Here is a 17,967-nt window from a genome sequence, read left to right as displayed (position 1 = left end):
AGTGAGTGTTACCCAAATCCGTTCAAGAGCCAACTGTGTGACAGAAATCACAGTTTTCAGCTATGTAGTCATGGCCGAGTGGTTAAGGCGATGGATTCGAATTCCATTGGGGTTTCCTCGCGCAGGTTCAAATCCTGCTGACTACGTTTACATTTTTCAGCTGTGAAGTGTTTTTAAAACTTCACTGCACTTTTCATTTTGTTTTTATCTGCTTGTCAAAGCAATCTTTACTTACTGGAATATGTGGCACACAAAAGAAAACACTGTGAATTCTTCAAACATTTCCCAAGTTATACATTTTAGGTTGCTGCTGACTGTAAAACATTTAATAAAGGACTCCATTTCAATCCATGCTTTGTTTTCTATAGATAAGTATCTCTATTCTGCAAGATATTGCTAAGAGGTCATGTGTGCGCAATACTTTGCACAACATATAATAGAGGAGAAATGGTTTAACCCTACAGAAATAACTTAATGTGACAAAGGATTGTGAGCACTTAAGTGTGAGAGTGAGGGATTTGTTCCACTTTATAATTACAGATAATATTTGACTTCTTCTTAATGACTGTGCTAAGTACTGCATGTATCACACTTCAGCACAAATAGCTTTTTGTTATGAAAAAGCATTTGTAATGTTTTATTGTTATCATTCACAAAAGCTAAGCAGGGCTTTCTAAACCTGTTGAAGGAATAAACAACTTAGCTTGAATTTGACTGAAAAATTGTCATTAATGTACTGTAATAATTTGAAACTCCCTGAAGTTTACAGAAAATTAACAAATTAATTAAATGTAAACTTTATGGAATCTTTTGTGAAACAGAATGATTCTAATTAAGAACAAATGTACTTTCTGCTAGTATATCTGCCATATAAATTATTATTGGTAATCATTCAAATCTTCACCTGAATGAATGTAATGATTATGATAACAATCACTTCATTGCTTTTTTTTTTTTATAACTTGTATTTTATCACTTAATTGCTTTTAATCACAGTTTAGCAAGAAGTACAAAAACTACATGTTCCTTTGTCCCTACACTATAATTAAGAGGGGTTTGTGTAAAAGACCAGACACTTGTTAATTCTTTAAACTAAAGATAGTGTCATTTTCTATTGGTTTAGGAGATTTTGAAAAAATCAGGAAAAAGCTTTCTATTTTTTTTCCATGTAAATAGAATTAACACCATGCACTACATGTTACCAGTGGAACTTTTCTTCTGCTCCTTCTCTTTCTTCAATATTTTAATAAATGATTTTGACAAAACAAAATAATAAAAACGATGACTTTTTGGTGGAAACTGCTTTGTCCTTGTTCTTCTTGCCCCAATTGCCCTCCGACTCTGCTCTTCTAATCTCTGACATCCAAGTTAGATCATTTTCCCTTTACTCCTTTTTCATAGTTACATAGTAGATGAGGTTGAAAAAAGACGTACGTCCATCAAGTTTAACCTATGCTAAATTTAGACAACAGATACGTTATCCTATATCTATACTTACTTATTGTCCCAGAGGAAGGCAACAAAGAAAACCCAGAGTCATATAATCCAATGATATCTCATAAGGGAAAAAATAAATTCCTTCCTGACTCCAAGAATTGGCAATCGGATGAATCCTTGGATCAACATCCTTCCCAAGTATACTTATTTGGTATATATACCTTTCCTATCTAAAAAGATGTCAGCCTGTTTTTGAACAAATCAATTGTATCTGCCATCACAGTCTCCATGGGTAATGAATGCCACATTTTTACTAAGTGCAGTATTGGCGGATCCGCTCATCCGCAGTTTATTTCCAACCTTTTGTGATTGGGCAATTTGGAGGTAAATTTGCCATTCTAGAGCCCCGAACAGCAGCAAGAAGCTTATCGGGGCTCCTAGAATTGCACGAGTTTGAGAAACTGGGGATGTGCTGCGAAAAAAGGCTTCTCGACAAACTTTTGTCTTCTCGCCAAAAAAAAAGGCGAATTTGATTATTTTTGCCAGGTTACCGCAGCTTCCTGCATATCTAGAGGCACTTTTGGCGGAAACCTGGCAAGAACTGATTTATCGGAGCTCTCTGCATAGGCCCCTAAGTCAGACGCTGGGACGAAGTTATGAAAATAGAAGGTGGCAGTCACGGTTGGGTATTCTACCTGAAAAGAGTACCAAGAAGCCAGGGAGGATTTCCCTGTCAGGGTAAGCCTTTCAAAGAAGGTGCCCTGCACTTATTTGAGGCTAGTTTTCGACCCCAGACCCCTAGTAAGTGTGTAATACTTCTGTATATTTTATATTCATTGTTGTCCGTGAGTTTCACTCAAATAAACCCCATTTTATTCCATTATCTTGTTTTGCCTATTGAATGATCCCTGAATGGTATAAAAAGTGTTAAAAGTGCTGGGCTCCCATGACATTTGGCTAGACAATAAGATATCAGTACTGGAATACATTGTATATTTGCATAACTTATATTTATACAGGCAGCAATATTATGTCAAAGGAAAATGTCATCTTTCTATCTATATGTAACTACTTCTTCAGTTACTGCTATGTACTGACCTTTGGTGGCTCTCTTAGTGGTTGTGGACAAAATACTGTATGCAGCTATCCCCGCCCATCTCAAACAGGAATATACATCCTGTATGTTTGATATATATATATATGGTAAGGAAGAGTAGGCTTGGAAAGTGGAACTAATCAGTGCTTAGGGAAATCATAATTCTAGTGCAGTGTTATAACATTCAATCTATCTAAAAAGACTAACAATATGTATATTATTGCCTAGACTTTCACATTCAATGTCATACATTATTCATTGGAAGTCAACCATGGCCTTGAAAAATATCCCAACTTTATACACTGGCGACACACTTTATTCGAGCTCGGCTAGTCCCCCGAATTCGGGTATACCCGGGTGTATTGAGGTTTGTGACTGTTTTCTGCCCGAGTGCATTGAGGTATTTTCCAGGCAGGGATTGAAGCATTTTATTCCCGCTGGCTGCAATACTGCACAGTATATATTTATATATACTGCATTACAATTCATGAATTTATGCCATCTGGTAGACACGCGAAGCATTGCAGCCTATTAAATCCTAATCATTATCATTTAACAGATCAGCCGCCCGTCAGCCAGGCATGAACCCAGGCTGGGAAGGCAAACGTAACGGGGCTTGTCAGAGGTGAGGAGCGGCGCATTCCAGGTATCTGCCAGGTACATACTGGGTATTTGCTCGAATAAAGTGTGCCGGTGCAGTAAGATAACTCACCGTGAAATGCTCCATGAAGGAAAACTATCTATAATAATCAAGAAGATTAAAAGATGGGTTACGAGGCGCAAATTGTAATAAATGTATAATGCACTTCCCCTGACTGAGTAGAAGAAAGCTAGACATTTTGACTCCATTTATGATATGGGATCACTCTTTTACAAAAAGTAAATATGTAACCCTGTTCAGCATAATCTTGCTGCAAAAAAACTCTAGCATTTCCAGGAAAAGGTGAAAATGCTGCAGAAAGCACAGTCACTTAGCTATGTTGTTCTCATTCTTCATATATGACTTTTAAGGGCATACTGTACATTGCTGAAGTCCATTTTATCCAGATGACAAAATCTTCATGTCACCACCAGGATGGCCGAGTGGCTAAGGTATTGGACTTAAGATCCAATGGACATATGTCTGCGTGGGATTAACAATATTGAATTCCTAATTCCTGGACATGTTTATATTGTTGATACTTTTGCCATAGTCCACATATTGATAGTTCATATTTGTCATCATTCATCTGTGAGTGTTACCCATATCCGCTCAAGAGCTTTGCCCTTGTTCTTCTTGCCCTAATTGCACTATGACTCTGCTCTTCTAATCTCTGACATTGCTGAAGTCCATTTTATCCAGATGACAAAATCTATATGTCGCCACCAGGATGGCCGAGTGGTTAAGGCGTTGGACTTAAGATCCAATGGACATATGTCTGAGTGGGTTCGAACCCCACTCCTGGTATTGCTATGTTTTGTCAATTAACAATATTGAATACCTCTTTCCTTGACATGTTTATTTTGTTGATACTTTTGCCACAGTCCACATATTGATAGTTCATATTTGTCATCATTAAAAAGTGAGTGTTACCCATATCCGCTCAAGAGATTTGCCCTTGTTCTTATTGCCCTAATTGCAATACGACTCTGCTCTTCTAATCTCTGACATTCAAGTTAGATCATTTTCCCTTTACTCCTTTTAACCCCTAATCTTTTTTTTAATGCCTCAGATCTGTTTCCTACTGAACATTGAATGTGGTTAACAAAAAGTATTTCTCGTCATTGTTCAAGAACCGAATAGCAGCTTCATTTTACAAAGATAATGTTGTTTAAACAATGTGTACAAACAAATCATGTATTTCTCTTTATGAAAATGTTCTCAAGGTCAGTTGGTTCATATTGGTCTTCATTCATTAGTGAGTGTTACCCAAATCCGTTCAAGAGCCAACTGTGTGACAGAAATCACAGTTTTCAGCTATGTAGTCATGGCCGAGTGGTTAAGGCGATGGATTCGAATTCCATTGGGGTTTCCTCGCGCAGGTTCAAATCCTGCTGACTACGTTTACATTTTTCAGCTGTGAAGTGTTTTTAAAACTTCACTGCACTTTTCATTTTGTTTTTATCTGCTTGTCAAAGCAATCTTTACTTACTGGAATATGTGGCACACAAAAGAAAACACTGTGAATTCTTCAAACATTTCCCAAGTTATACATTTTAGGTTGCTGCTGACTGTAAAACATTTAATAAAGGACTCCATTTCAATCCATGCTTTGTTTTCTATAGATAAGTATCTCTATTCTGCAAGATATTGCTAAGAGGTCATGTGTGTGCAATACTTTGCACAACATATAATGGAGGAGAAATGGTTTAACCCTACAGAAATAACTTAATGTGACAAAGGATTGTGAGCACTTAAGTGTGAGAGTGAGGGATTTCTTCCACTTTATAATTACAGATAATATTTGACTTCTTCTTAATGACTGTGCTAAGTACTGCATGTATCACACTTCAGCACAAATAGCTTTTTGTTATGAAAAAGCATTTGTAATGTTTTATTGTTATCATTCACAAAAGCTAAGCAGGGCTTTCTAAACCTGTTGAAGGAATAAACAACTTAGCTTGAATTTGACTGAAAAATGGTCATTAATGTACTGTAATAATTGTAACTCCCTGCAGTTTACAGAAAATTAACAAATTAATTAAATGTAAATTTTATGGAATCTTTTGTGAAACAGAATGATTCTAATTAAGAACAAATGTACTTTCTGCTAGTATATCTGCCATATAAATTATTATTGGTAATCATTCAAATCTTCACCTGAATGAATGAAATGATTATGATAACAATCACTTCATTGCTTTTAATCACAGTTTAGCAAGAAGTACAAAAACTACATGTTCCTTTGTCCCTACACTATAATTAAGAGGGGTTTGTGTAAAAAAACAGACACTTGTTAATTCTTTAAACTAAAGATAGTGTCATTTTCTATTGGTTTAGGAGATTTTGAAAAAATCAGGAAAAAGCTTTCTATTTTTTTCCATGTAAATAGAATTAACACCATGCACTACATGTTACCAGTGGAACTTTTCTTCTGCTCCTTCTCTTTCTTCAATATTTTAATAAATGATTTTGACAAAACAAAATAATAAAAACGATGACTTTTTGGTGGAAACTGCTTTGTCCTTGTTCTTCTTGCCCCAATTGCCCTCCGACTCTGCTCTTCTAATCTCTGACATCCAAGTTAGATCATTTTCCCTTTACTCCTTTTTCATAGTTACATAGTAGATGAGGTTGAAAAAAGACGTACGTCCATCAAGTTTAACCTATGCTAAATTTAGACAACAGATACGTTATCCTATATCTATACTTACTTATTGTTCCAGAGGAAGGCAACAAAGAAAACCCAGAGTCATATAATCCAATGATATCTTATAAGGGAAAAATTAAATTCCTTCCTGACTTCAAGAATTGGCAATCGGATGAATCCTTGGATCAACATCCTTCCCAAGTATACTTATTTGGTATATATACCTTTCCTATCTAAAAAGATGTCAACCTGTTTTTGAACAAATCAATTGTATCTGCCATCACAGTCTCCATGGGTAATGAATGCCACATTTTTACTAAGTGCAGTATTGGCGGATCCGCTCATCCCCAGTTTATTTCCAACTTTTTGTGATTGGGCAATTTGGAGGTAAATTTGCCATTCTAGAGCCCCGAACAGCAGCAAGAAGCTGATCGGGGATCCTAGAATTGCACGAGTTTGAGAATCTGGCGATGTGCTGCGAAAAAAGGCTTCTCGCCAAACGTTTGGCGGATTTTTTTGTACGCCAAAAAAAAAAAGGCGAATTTGATTATTTTCGCCAGGTTACCGCAGCTTCCTGAATATCTAGAGGCACTTTTGGCGGAAACCTGGCAAGAACTGATTTATCGGAGCTCTCTGCATAGGCCCCTAAGTCAGAAGCTGGGACGAAGTTATGAAAATAGAAGGTGGCAGTCACGGTTGGGTATTCTACCTGAAAAGAGTACCAAGAAGCCAGGGAGGATTTCCCAGTCAGGGTAAGCCTTTCAAAGAAGGTGCCCTGCACTTATTTGAGGCTAGTTTTCGACCCCAGACCCCTAGTAAGTGTGTAATACTTCTGTATATTTTATATTCATTGTTGTCCGTGAGTTTCACTCAAATAAACCCCATTTTATACCACTATCTTGTTTTGCCTATTGAATGATCCTTGAATGGTATAAAAAGTGTTAAAAGTGCTGGGCTCCTATGACATTTGGCTAGACAATAAGATATCAGTACTGGAATACATTGTATATTTGCATAACTTATATTTATACAGGCAGCAATATTATGTCAAAGGAAAATTTCATCTTTCTATCTATATGTAACTACTTCTTCAGTTACTGCTATGTACTGACCTTTGGTGGCTCTCTTAGTGGTTGTGGACAAAATACTGTATGCAGCTATCCCTGCCCATCTCAAACAGGAAAATACATCCTGCATGTTTGATATATATATATATGGTAAGGAAGAGTAGGCTTGGAATGTGGAACTAATCAGTGCTTAGGGAAATCATAATTCTAGTGCAGTGCTATAACATTCAATCTATCTAAAAAGACTAACAATATATATATTATTGCCTAGACTTTCACATTCAATGTCATACATTATTCATTGGAAGTCAACCATGGCCTTGAAAAATATCCCAACTTTATAAGATAACTCACCGTGAAATGCTCCATGAAGGAAAACTATCTATAATAATCAAGAAGATTAAAAGATGGGTTACGAGGCGCAAATTGTAATAAATGTATAATGCACTTCCCCTGACTGAGTAGAAGAAAGCTAGACATTTTGACTCCATTTATGAAATGGGATCACTCTTTTACAAAAAGTAAATATGTAACCCTGTTCAGCATAATCTTGCTGCAAAAAACCTCTAGCATTTCCAGGAAAAGGTGAAAATGCTGCAGAAAGCACAGTCACTTAGCTATGTTGTTCTCATTCTTCATATATGACTTTTAAGGGCATACTGTACATTGCTGAAGTCCATTTTATCCAGATGACAAAATCTTCATGTCACCACCAGGATGGCCGAGTGGCTAAGGTATTGGACTTAAGATCCAATGGACATATGTCTGCGTGGGATTAACAATATTGAATTCCTAATTCCTGGACATGTTTATATTGTTGATACTTTTGCCATAGTCCACATATTGATAGTTCATTATTGTCGTCATTCATCTGTGAGTGTTACCCATATCCGCTCAAGAGCTTTGCCCTTGTTCTTCTTGCCCTAATTGCACTATGACTCTGCTCTTCTAATCTCTGACATTGCTGAAGTCCATTTTATCCAGATGACAAAATCTATATGTCACCACCAGGATGGCCGAGTGAGTAAGGCGTTGGACTTAAGATCCAATGGACATATGTCTGAGTGGGTTCAAACCCCACTCCTGGTATTGCTTTGTTTTGTCAATTAACAATATTGAATACCTCTTTCCTTGACATGTTTATTTTTTGATACTTTTGCCACAGTCCACATATTGATAGTTCATATTTGTCATCATTCAAAAGTGAGTGTTACCCATATCCGCTCAAGAGATTTGCCCTTGTTCTTTTTGCCCTAATTGCACTAAGACTCTGCTCTTCTAATCTCTGACATCCAAGTTAGATCATTTTCCCTTTACTCCTTTTAACCCCTAATCTTTTTTTGAATGCCTCAGATCTGTTTCATACTGGACATTGAATGTGGTTAACAAAAAGTATTTCTCGTCATTGTTCAAGAACCGAATAGCAGCTTCATTTTACAAAGATAATGTTGTTTAAACAATGTGTACAAACAAATCATGTATTTCTCTTTATGAAAATGTTCTCAAGGTCAGTTGGTTCATATTGGTCTTCATTCATTAGTGAGTGTTACCCAAATCCGTTCAAGAGCCAACTGTGTGTCAGAAATCACAGTTTTCAGCTATGTAGTCATGGCCGAGTGGTTAAGGCGATGGATTCGAATTCCATTGGGGTTTCCTCGCGCAGGTTCAAATCCTGCTGACTACGTTTACATTTTTCAGCTGTGAAGTGTTTTTAAAACTTCACTGCACTTTTCATTTTGTTTTTATCTGCTTGTCAAAGCAATCTTTACTTACTGGAATATGTGGCACACAAAAGAAAACACTGTGAATTCTTCAAACATTTCCCAAGTTATACATTTTAGGTTGCTGCTGACTGTAAAACATTTAATAAAGGACTCCATTTCAATCCATGCTTTGTTTTCTATAGATAAGTATCTCTATTCTGCAAGATATTGCTAAGAGGTCATGTGTGTGCAATACTTTGCACAACATATAATAGAGGAGAAATGGTTTAACCCTACAGAAATAACTTAATGTGACAAAGGATTGTGAGCACTTAAGTGTGAGAGTGAGGGATTTCTTCCACTTTATAATTACAGATAATATTTGACTTCTTCTTAATGACTGTGCTAAGTACTGCATGTATCACACTTCAGCACAAATAGCTTTTTGTTATGAAAAAGCATTTGTAATGTTTTATTGTTATCATTCACAAAAGCTAAGCAGGGCTTTCTAAACCTGTTGAAGGAATAAACAACTTAGCTTGAATTTGACTGAAAAATTGTCATTAATGTACTGTAATAATTTGAAACTCCCTGAAGTTTACAGAAAATTAACAAATTAATTAAATGTAAACTTTATGGAATCTTTTGTGAAACAGAATGATTCTAATTAAGAACAAATGTACTTTCTGCTAGTATATCTGCCATATAAATTATTATTGGTAATCATTCAAATCTTCACCTGAATGAATGTAATGATTATGATAACAATCACTTCATTGCTTTTTTTTTTTATAACTTGTATTTTATCACTTAATTGCTTTTAATCACAGTTTAGCAAGAAGTACAAAAACTACATGTTCCTTTGTCCCTACACTATAATTAAGAGGGGTTTGTGTAAAAAAACAGACACTTGTTAATTCTTTAAACTAAAGATAGTGTCATTTTCTATTGGTTTAGGAGATTTTGAAAAAATCAGGAAAAAGCTTTCTATTTTTTTTCCATGTAAATAGAATTAACACCATGCACTACATGTTACCAGTGGAACTTTTCTTCTGCTCCTTCTCTTTCTTCAATATTTTAATAAATGATTTTGACAAAACAAAATAATAAAAACGATGACTTTTTGGTGGAAACTGCTTTGTCCTTGTTCTTCTTGCCCCAATTGCCCTCCGACTCTGCTCTTCTAATCTCTGACATCCAAGTTAGATCATTTTCCCTTTACTCCTTTTTCATAGTTACATAGTAGATGAGGTTGAAAAAAGACGTACGTCCATCAAGTTTAACCTATGCTAAATTTAGACAACAGATACGTTATCCTATATCTATACTTACTTATTGTCCCAGAGGAAGGCAACAAAGAAAACCCAGAGTCATATAATCCAATGATATCTCATAAGGGAAAAAATAAATTCCTTCCTGACTCCAAGAATTGGCAATCGGATGAATCCTTGGATCAACATCCTTCCCAAGTATACTTATTTGGTATATATACCTTTCCTATCTAAAAAGATGTCAGCCTGTTTTTGAACAAATCAATTGTATCTGCCATCACAGTCTCCATGGGTAATGAATGCCACATTTTTACTAAGTGCAGTATTGGCGGATCCGCTCATCCGCAGTTTATTTCCAACCTTTTGTGATTGGGCAATTTGGAGGTAAATTTGCCATTCTAGAGCCCCGAACAGCAGCAAGAAGCTTATCGGGGCTCCTAGAATTGCACGAGTTTGAGAAACTGGGGATGTGCTGCGAAAAAAGGCTTCTCGACAAACTTTTGTCTTCTCGCCAAAAAAAAAGGCGAATTTGATTATTTTTGCCAGGTTACCGCAGCTTCCTGCATATCTAGAGGCACTTTTGGCGGAAACCTGGCAAGAACTGATTTATCGGAGCTCTCTGCATAGGCCCCTAAGTCAGACGCTGGGACGAAGTTATGAAAATAGAAGGTGGCAGTCACGGTTGGGTATTCTACCTGAAAAGAGTACCAAGAAGCCAGGGAGGATTTCCCTGTCAGGGTAAGCCTTTCAAAGAAGGTGCCCTGCACTTATTTGAGGCTAGTTTTCGACCCCAGACCCCTAGTAAGTGTGTAATACTTCTGTATATTTTATATTCATTGTTGTCCGTGAGTTTCACTCAAATAAACCCCATTTTATTCCATTATCTTGTTTTGCCTATTGAATGATCCCTGAATGGTATAAAAAGTGTTAAAAGTGCTGGGCTCCCATGACATTTGGCTAGACAATAAGATATCAGTACTGGAATACATTGTATATTTGCATAACTTATATTTATACAGGCAGCAATATTATGTCAAAGGAAAATGTCATCTTTCTATCTATATGTAACTACTTCTTCAGTTACTGCTATGTACTGACCTTTGGTGGCTCTCTTAGTGGTTGTGGACAAAATACTGTATGCAGCTATCCCCGCCCATCTCAAACAGGAATATACATCCTGTATGTTTGATATATATATATATGGTAAGGAAGAGTAGGCTTGGAAAGTGGAACTAATCAGTGCTTAGGGAAATCATAATTCTAGTGCAGTGTTATAACATTCAATCTATCTAAAAAGACTAACAATATGTATATTATTGCCTAGACTTTCACATTCAATGTCATACATTATTCATTGGAAGTCAACCATGGCCTTGAAAAATATCCCAACTTTATACACTGGCGACACACTTTATTCGAGCTCGGCTAGTCCCCCGAATTCGGGTATACCCGGGTGTATTGAGGTTTGTGACTGTTTTCTGCCCGAGTGCATTGAGGTATTTTCCAGGCAGGGATTGAAGCATTTTATTCCCGCTGGCTGCAATACTGCACAGTATATATTTATATATACTGCATTACAATTCATGAATTTATGCCATCTGGTAGACACGCGAAGCATTGCAGCCTATTAAATCCTAATCATTATCATTTAACAGATCAGCCGCCCGTCAGCCAGGCATGAACCCAGGCTGGGAAGGCAAACGTAACGGGGCTTGTCAGAGGTGAGGAGCGGCGCATTCCAGGTATCTGCCAGGTACATACTGGGTATTTGCTCGAATAAAGTGTGCCGGTGCAGTAAGATAACTCACCGTGAAATGCTCCATGAAGGAAAACTATCTATAATAATCAAGAAGATTAAAAGATGGGTTACGAGGCGCAAATTGTAATAAATGTATAATGCACTTCCCCTGACTGAGTAGAAGAAAGCTAGACATTTTGACTCCATTTATGATATGGGATCACTCTTTTACAAAAAGTAAATATGTAACCCTGTTCAGCATAATCTTGCTGCAAAAAAACTCTAGCATTTCCAGGAAAAGGTGAAAATGCTGCAGAAAGCACAGTCACTTAGCTATGTTGTTCTCATTCTTCATATATGACTTTTAAGGGCATACTGTACATTGCTGAAGTCCATTTTATCCAGATGACAAAATCTTCATGTCACCACCAGGATGGCCGAGTGGCTAAGGTATTGGACTTAAGATCCAATGGACATATGTCTGCGTGGGATTAACAATATTGAATTCCTAATTCCTGGACATGTTTATATTGTTGATACTTTTGCCATAGTCCACATATTGATAGTTCATATTTGTCATCATTCATCTGTGAGTGTTACCCATATCCGCTCAAGAGCTTTGCCCTTGTTCTTCTTGCCCTAATTGCACTATGACTCTGCTCTTCTAATCTCTGACATTGCTGAAGTCCATTTTATCCAGATGACAAAATCTATATGTCACCACCAGGATGGCCGAGTGGTTAAGGCGTTGGACTTAAGATCCAATGGACATATGTCTGAGTGGGTTCGAACCCCACTCCTGGTATTGCTATGTTTTGTCAATTAACAATATTGAATACCTCTTTCCTTGACATGTTTATTTTGTTGATACTTTTGCCACAGTCCACATATTGATAGTTCATATTTGTCATCATTAAAAAGTGAGTGTTACCCATATCCGCTCAAGAGATTTGCCCTTGTTCTTATTGCCCTAATTGCAATACGACTCTGCTCTTCTAATCTCTGACATTCAAGTTAGATCATTTTCCCTTTACTCCTTTTAACCCCTAATCTTTTTTTTAATGCCTCAGATCTGTTTCCTACTGAACATTGAATGTGGTTAACAAAAAGTATTTCTCGTCATTGTTCAAGAACCGAATAGCAGCTTCATTTTACAAAGATAATGTTGTTTAAACAATGTGTACAAACAAATCATGTATTTCTCTTTATGAAAATGTTCTCAAGGTCAGTTGGTTCATATTGGTCTTCATTCATTAGTGAGTGTTACCCAAATCCGTTCAAGAGCCAACTGTGTGACAGAAATCACAGTTTTCAGCTATGTTGTCATGGCCGAGTGGTTAAGGCGATGGATTCGAATTCCATTGGGGTTTCCTCGCGCAGGTTCAAATCCTGCTGACTACGTTTACATTTTTCAGCTGTGAAGTGTTTTTAAAACTTCACTGCACTTTTCATTTTGTTTTTATCTGCTTGTCAAAGCAATCTTTACTTACTGGAATATGTGGCACACAAAAGAAAACACTGTGAATTCTTCAAACATTTCCCAAGTTATACATTTTAGGTTGCTGCTGACTGTAAAACATTTAATAAAGGACTCCATTTCAATCCATGCTTTGTTTTCTATAGATAAGTATCTCTATTCTGCAAGATATTGCTAAGAGGTCATGTGTGTGCAATACTTTGCACAACATATAATGGAGGAGAAATGGTTTAACCCTACAGAAATAACTTAATGTGACAAAGGATTGTGAGCACTTAAGTGTGAGAGTGAGGGATTTCTTCCACTTTATAATTACAGATAATATTTGACTTCTTCTTAATGACTGTGCTAAGTACTGCATGTATCACACTTCAGCACAAATAGCTTTTTGTTATGAAAAAGCATTTGTAATGTTTTATTGTTATCATTCACAAAAGCTAAGCAGGGCTTTCTAAACCTGTTGAAGGAATAAACAACTTAGCTTGAATTTGACTGAAAAATGGTCATTAATGTACTGTAATAATTGTAACTCCCTGCAGTTTACAGAAAATTAACAAATTAATTAAATGTAAATTTTATGGAATCTTTTGTGAAACAGAATGATTCTAATTAAGAACAAATGTACTTTCTGCTAGTATATCTGCCATATAAATTATTATTGGTAATCATTCAAATCTTCACCTGAATGAATGAAATGATTATGATAACAATCACTTCATTGCTTTTAATCACAGTTTAGCAAGAAGTACAAAAACTACATGTTCCTTTGTCCCTACACTATAATTAAGAGGGGTTTGTGTAAAAAAACAGACACTTGTTAATTCTTTAAACTAAAGATAGTGTCATTTTCTATTGGTTTAGGAGATTTTGAAAAAATCAGGAAAAAGCTTTCTATTTTTTTCCATGTAAATAGAATTAACACCATGCACTACATGTTACCAGTGGAACTTTTCTTCTGCTCCTTCTCTTTCTTCAATATTTTAATAAATGATTTTGACAAAACAAAATAATAAAAACGATGACTTTTTGGTGGAAACTGCTTTGTCCTTGTTCTTCTTGCCCCAATTGCCCTCCGACTCTGCTCTTCTAATCTCTGACATCCAAGTTAGATCATTTTCCCTTTACTCCTTTTTCATAGTTACATAGTAGATGAGGTTGAAAAAAGACGTACGTCCATCAAGTTTAACCTATGCTAAATTTAGACAACAGATACGTTATCCTATATCTATACTTACTTATTGTTCCAGAGGAAGGCAACAAAGAAAACCCAGAGTCATATAATCCAATGATATCTTATAAGGGAAAAATTAAATTCCTTCCTGACTTCAAGAATTGGCAATCGGATGAATCCTTGGATCAACATCCTTCCCAAGTATACTTATTTGGTATATATACCTTTCCTATCTAAAAAGATGTCAACCTGTTTTTGAACAAATCAATTGTATCTGCCATCACAGTCTCCATGGGTAATGAATGCCACATTTTTACTAAGTGCAGTATTGGCGGATCCGCTCATCCCCAGTTTATTTCCAACTTTTTGTGATTGGGCAATTTGGAGGTAAATTTGCCATTCTAGAGCCCCGAACAGCAGCAAGAAGCTGATCGGGGATCCTAGAATTGCACGAGTTTGAGAATCTGGCGATGTGCTGCGAAAAAAGGCTTCTCGCCAAACGTTTGGCGGATTTTTTTGTACGCCAAAAAAAAAAAGGCGAATTTGATTATTTTCGCCAGGTTACCGCAGCTTCCTGAATATCTAGAGGCACTTTTGGCGGAAACCTGGCAAGAACTGATTTATCGGAGCTCTCTGCATAGGCCCCTAAGTCAGAAGCTGGGACGAAGTTATGAAAATAGAAGGTGGCAGTCACGGTTGGGTATTCTACCTGAAAAGAGTACCAAGAAGCCAGGGAGGATTTCCCAGTCAGGGTAAGCCTTTCAAAGAAGGTGCCCTGCACTTATTTGAGGCTAGTTTTCGACCCCAGACCCCTAGTAAGTGTGTAATACTTCTGTATATTTTATATTCATTGTTGTCCGTGAGTTTCACTCAAATAAACCCCATTTTATACCACTATCTTGTTTTGCCTATTGAATGATCCTTGAATGGTATAAAAAGTGTTAAAAGTGCTGGGCTCCTGTGACATTTGGCTAGACAATAAGATATCAGTACTGGAATACATTGTATATTTGCATAACTTATATTTATACAGGCAGCAATATTATGTCAAAGGAAAATTTCATCTTTCTATCTATATGTAACTACTTCTTCAGTTACTGCTATGTACTGACCTTTGGTGGCTCTCTTAGTGGTTGTGGACAAAATACTGTATGCAGCTATCCCTGCCCATCTCAAACAGGAAAATACATCCTGCATGTTTGATATATATATATATGGTAAGGAAGAGTAGGCTTGGAATGTGGAACTAATCAGTGCTTAGGGAAATCATAATTCTAGTGCAGTGCTATAACATTCAATCTATCTAAAAAGACTAACAATATATATATTATTGCCTAGACTTTCACATTCAATGTCATACATTATTCATTGGAAGTCAACCATGGCCTTGAAAAATATCCCAACTTTATAAGATAACTCACCGTGAAATGCTCCATGAAGGAAAACTATCTATAATAATCAAGAAGATTAAAAGATGGGTTACGAGGCGCAAATTGTAATAAATGTATAATGCACTTCCCCTGACTGAGTAGAAGAAAGCTAGACATTTTGACTCCATTTATGAAATGGGATCACTCTTTTACAAAAAGTAAATATGTAACCCTGTTCAGCATAATCTTGCTGCAAAAAACCTCTAGCATTTCCAGGAAAAGGTGAAAATGCTGCAGAAAGCACAGTCACTTAGCTATGTTGTTCTCATTCTTCATATATGACTTTTAAGGGCATACTGTACATTGCTGAAGTCCATTTTATCCAGATGACAAAATCTTCATGTCACCACCAGGATGGCCGAGTGGCTAAGGTATTGGACTTAAGATCCAATGGACATATGTCTGCGTGGGATTAACAATATTGAATTCCTAATTCCTGGACATGTTTATATTGTTGATACTTTTGCCATAGTCCACATATTGATAGTTCATTATTGTCGTCATTCATCTGTGAGTGTTACCCATATCCGCTCAAGAGCTTTGCCCTTGTTCTTCTTGCCCTAATTGCACTATGACTCTGCTCTTCTAATCTCTGACATTGCTGAAGTCCATTTTATCCAGATGACAAAATCTATATGTCACCACCAGGATGGCCGAGTGAGTAAGGCGTTGGACTTAAGATCCAATGGACATATGTCTGAGTGGGTTCAAACCCCACTCCTGGTATTGCTTTGTTTTGTCAATTAACAATATTGAATACCTCTTTCCTTGACATGTTTATTTTTTGATACTTTTGCCACAGTCCACATATTGATAGTTCATATTTGTCATCATTCAAAAGTGAGTGTTACCCATATCCGCTCAAGAGATTTGCCCTTGTTCTTTTTGCCCTAATTGCACTAAGACTCTGCTCTTCTAATCTCTGACATCCAAGTTAGATCATTTTCCCTTTACTCCTTTTAACCCCTAATCTTTTTTTGAATGCCTCAGATCTGTTTCATACTGGACATTGAATGTGGTTAACAAAAAGTATTTCTCGTCATTGTTCAAGAACCGAATAGCAGCTTCATTTTACAAAGATAATGTTGTTTAAACAATGTGTACAAACAAATCATGTATTTCTCTTTATGAAAATGTTCTCAAGGTCAGTTGGTTCATATTGGTCTTCATTCATTAGTGAGTGTTACCCAAATCCGTTCAAGAGCCAACTGTGTGTCAGAAATCACAGTTTTCAGCTATGTAGTCATGGCCGAGTGGTTAAGGCGATGGATTCGAATTCCATTGGGGTTTCCTCGCGCAGGTTCAAATCCTGCTGACTACGTTTACATTTTTCAGCTGTGAAGTGTTTTTAAAACTTCACTGCACTTTTCATTTTGTTTTTATCTGCTTGTCAAAGCAATCTTTACTTACTGGAATATGTGGCACACAAAAGAAAACACTGTGAATTCTTCAAACATTTCCCAAGTTATACATTTTAGGTTGCTGCTGACTGTAAAACATTTAATAAAGGACTCCATTTCAATCCATGCTTTGTTTTCTATAGATAAGTATCTCTATTCTGCAAGATATTGCTAAGAGGTCATGTGTGTGCAATACTTTGCACAACATATAATAGAGGAGAAATGGTTTAACCCTACAGAAATAACTTAATGTGACAAAGGATTGTGAGCACTTAAGTGTGAGAGTGAGGGATTTCTTCCACTTTATAATTACAGATAATATTTGACTTCTTCTTAATGACTGTGCTAAGTACTGCATGTATCACACTTCAGCACAAATAGCTTTTTGTTATGAAAAAGCATTTGTAATGTTTTATTGTTATCATTCACAAAAGCTAAGCAGGGCTTTCTAAACCTGTTGAAGGAATAAACAACTTAGCTTGAATTTGACTGAAAAATTGTCATTAATGTACTGTAATAATTTGAAACTCCCTGAAGTTTACAGAAAATTAACAAATTAATTAAATGTAAACTTTATGGAATCTTTTGTGAAACAGAATGATTCTAATTAAGAACAAATGTACTTTCTGCTAGTATATCTGCCATATAAATTATTATTGGTAATCATTCAAATCTTCACCTGAATGAATGTAATGATTATGATAACAATCACTTCATTGCTTTTTTTTTTTATAACTTGTATTTTATCACTTAATTGCTTTTAATCACAGTTTAGCAAGAAGTACAAAAACTACATGTTCCTTTGTCCCTACACTATAATTAAGAGGGGTTTGTGTAAAAGACCAGACACTTGTTAATTCTTTAAACTAAAGATAGTGTCATTTTCT

At 36.2% G+C, this 17,967-nt stretch overlaps 9 non-coding genes across 9 annotated transcripts; all 9 read left to right on the top strand.

Moving 5' to 3' along the window:
• The first annotated feature begins 64 nt into the window (after nt 1-64).
• Nucleotides 65-146, top strand: TRNAS-CGA (transfer RNA serine (anticodon CGA)). The gene has a single exon. It is a non-coding gene; the product is annotated as a tRNA-Ser (tRNA).
• A 3,751-nt stretch (nt 147-3,897) lies between these two features.
• TRNAL-UAA (transfer RNA leucine (anticodon UAA)) lies at nt 3,898-3,980 on the top strand. The gene has a single exon. It is a non-coding gene; the product is annotated as a tRNA-Leu (tRNA).
• Nucleotides 3,981-4,494: 514 nt separating this feature from the next.
• Nucleotides 4,495-4,576, top strand: TRNAS-CGA (transfer RNA serine (anticodon CGA)). Its single transcript has one exon. It is a non-coding gene; the product is annotated as a tRNA-Ser (tRNA).
• A 3,320-nt stretch (nt 4,577-7,896) lies between these two features.
• Nucleotides 7,897-7,979, top strand: TRNAL-UAA (transfer RNA leucine (anticodon UAA)). Its single transcript has one exon. It is a non-coding gene; the product is annotated as a tRNA-Leu (tRNA).
• A 513-nt stretch (nt 7,980-8,492) lies between these two features.
• TRNAS-CGA (transfer RNA serine (anticodon CGA)) lies at nt 8,493-8,574 on the top strand. The gene has a single exon. It is a non-coding gene; the product is annotated as a tRNA-Ser (tRNA).
• A 3,750-nt stretch (nt 8,575-12,324) lies between these two features.
• TRNAL-UAA (transfer RNA leucine (anticodon UAA)) lies at nt 12,325-12,407 on the top strand. Its single transcript has one exon. It is a non-coding gene; the product is annotated as a tRNA-Leu (tRNA).
• A 514-nt stretch (nt 12,408-12,921) lies between these two features.
• Nucleotides 12,922-13,003, top strand: TRNAS-CGA (transfer RNA serine (anticodon CGA)). Its single transcript has one exon. It is a non-coding gene; the product is annotated as a tRNA-Ser (tRNA).
• A 3,320-nt stretch (nt 13,004-16,323) lies between these two features.
• On the top strand, nt 16,324-16,406 carry TRNAL-UAA (transfer RNA leucine (anticodon UAA)). The gene has a single exon. It is a non-coding gene; the product is annotated as a tRNA-Leu (tRNA).
• Nucleotides 16,407-16,919: 513 nt separating this feature from the next.
• On the top strand, nt 16,920-17,001 carry TRNAS-CGA (transfer RNA serine (anticodon CGA)). Its single transcript has one exon. It is a non-coding gene; the product is annotated as a tRNA-Ser (tRNA).
• Nucleotides 17,002-17,967: the final 966 nt, after the last annotated feature.

Source organism: Ascaphus truei, chromosome 15 (assembly GCF_040206685.1).
Source record: "Ascaphus truei isolate aAscTru1 chromosome 15, aAscTru1.hap1, whole genome shotgun sequence".
Classification (NCBI taxonomy): Eukaryota; Metazoa; Chordata; class Amphibia; order Anura; family Ascaphidae; genus Ascaphus; species Ascaphus truei.
The sequence above is the reverse complement of the archived record's forward strand: the minus strand, read 5'-3'. Positions and strand labels throughout refer to the sequence as shown.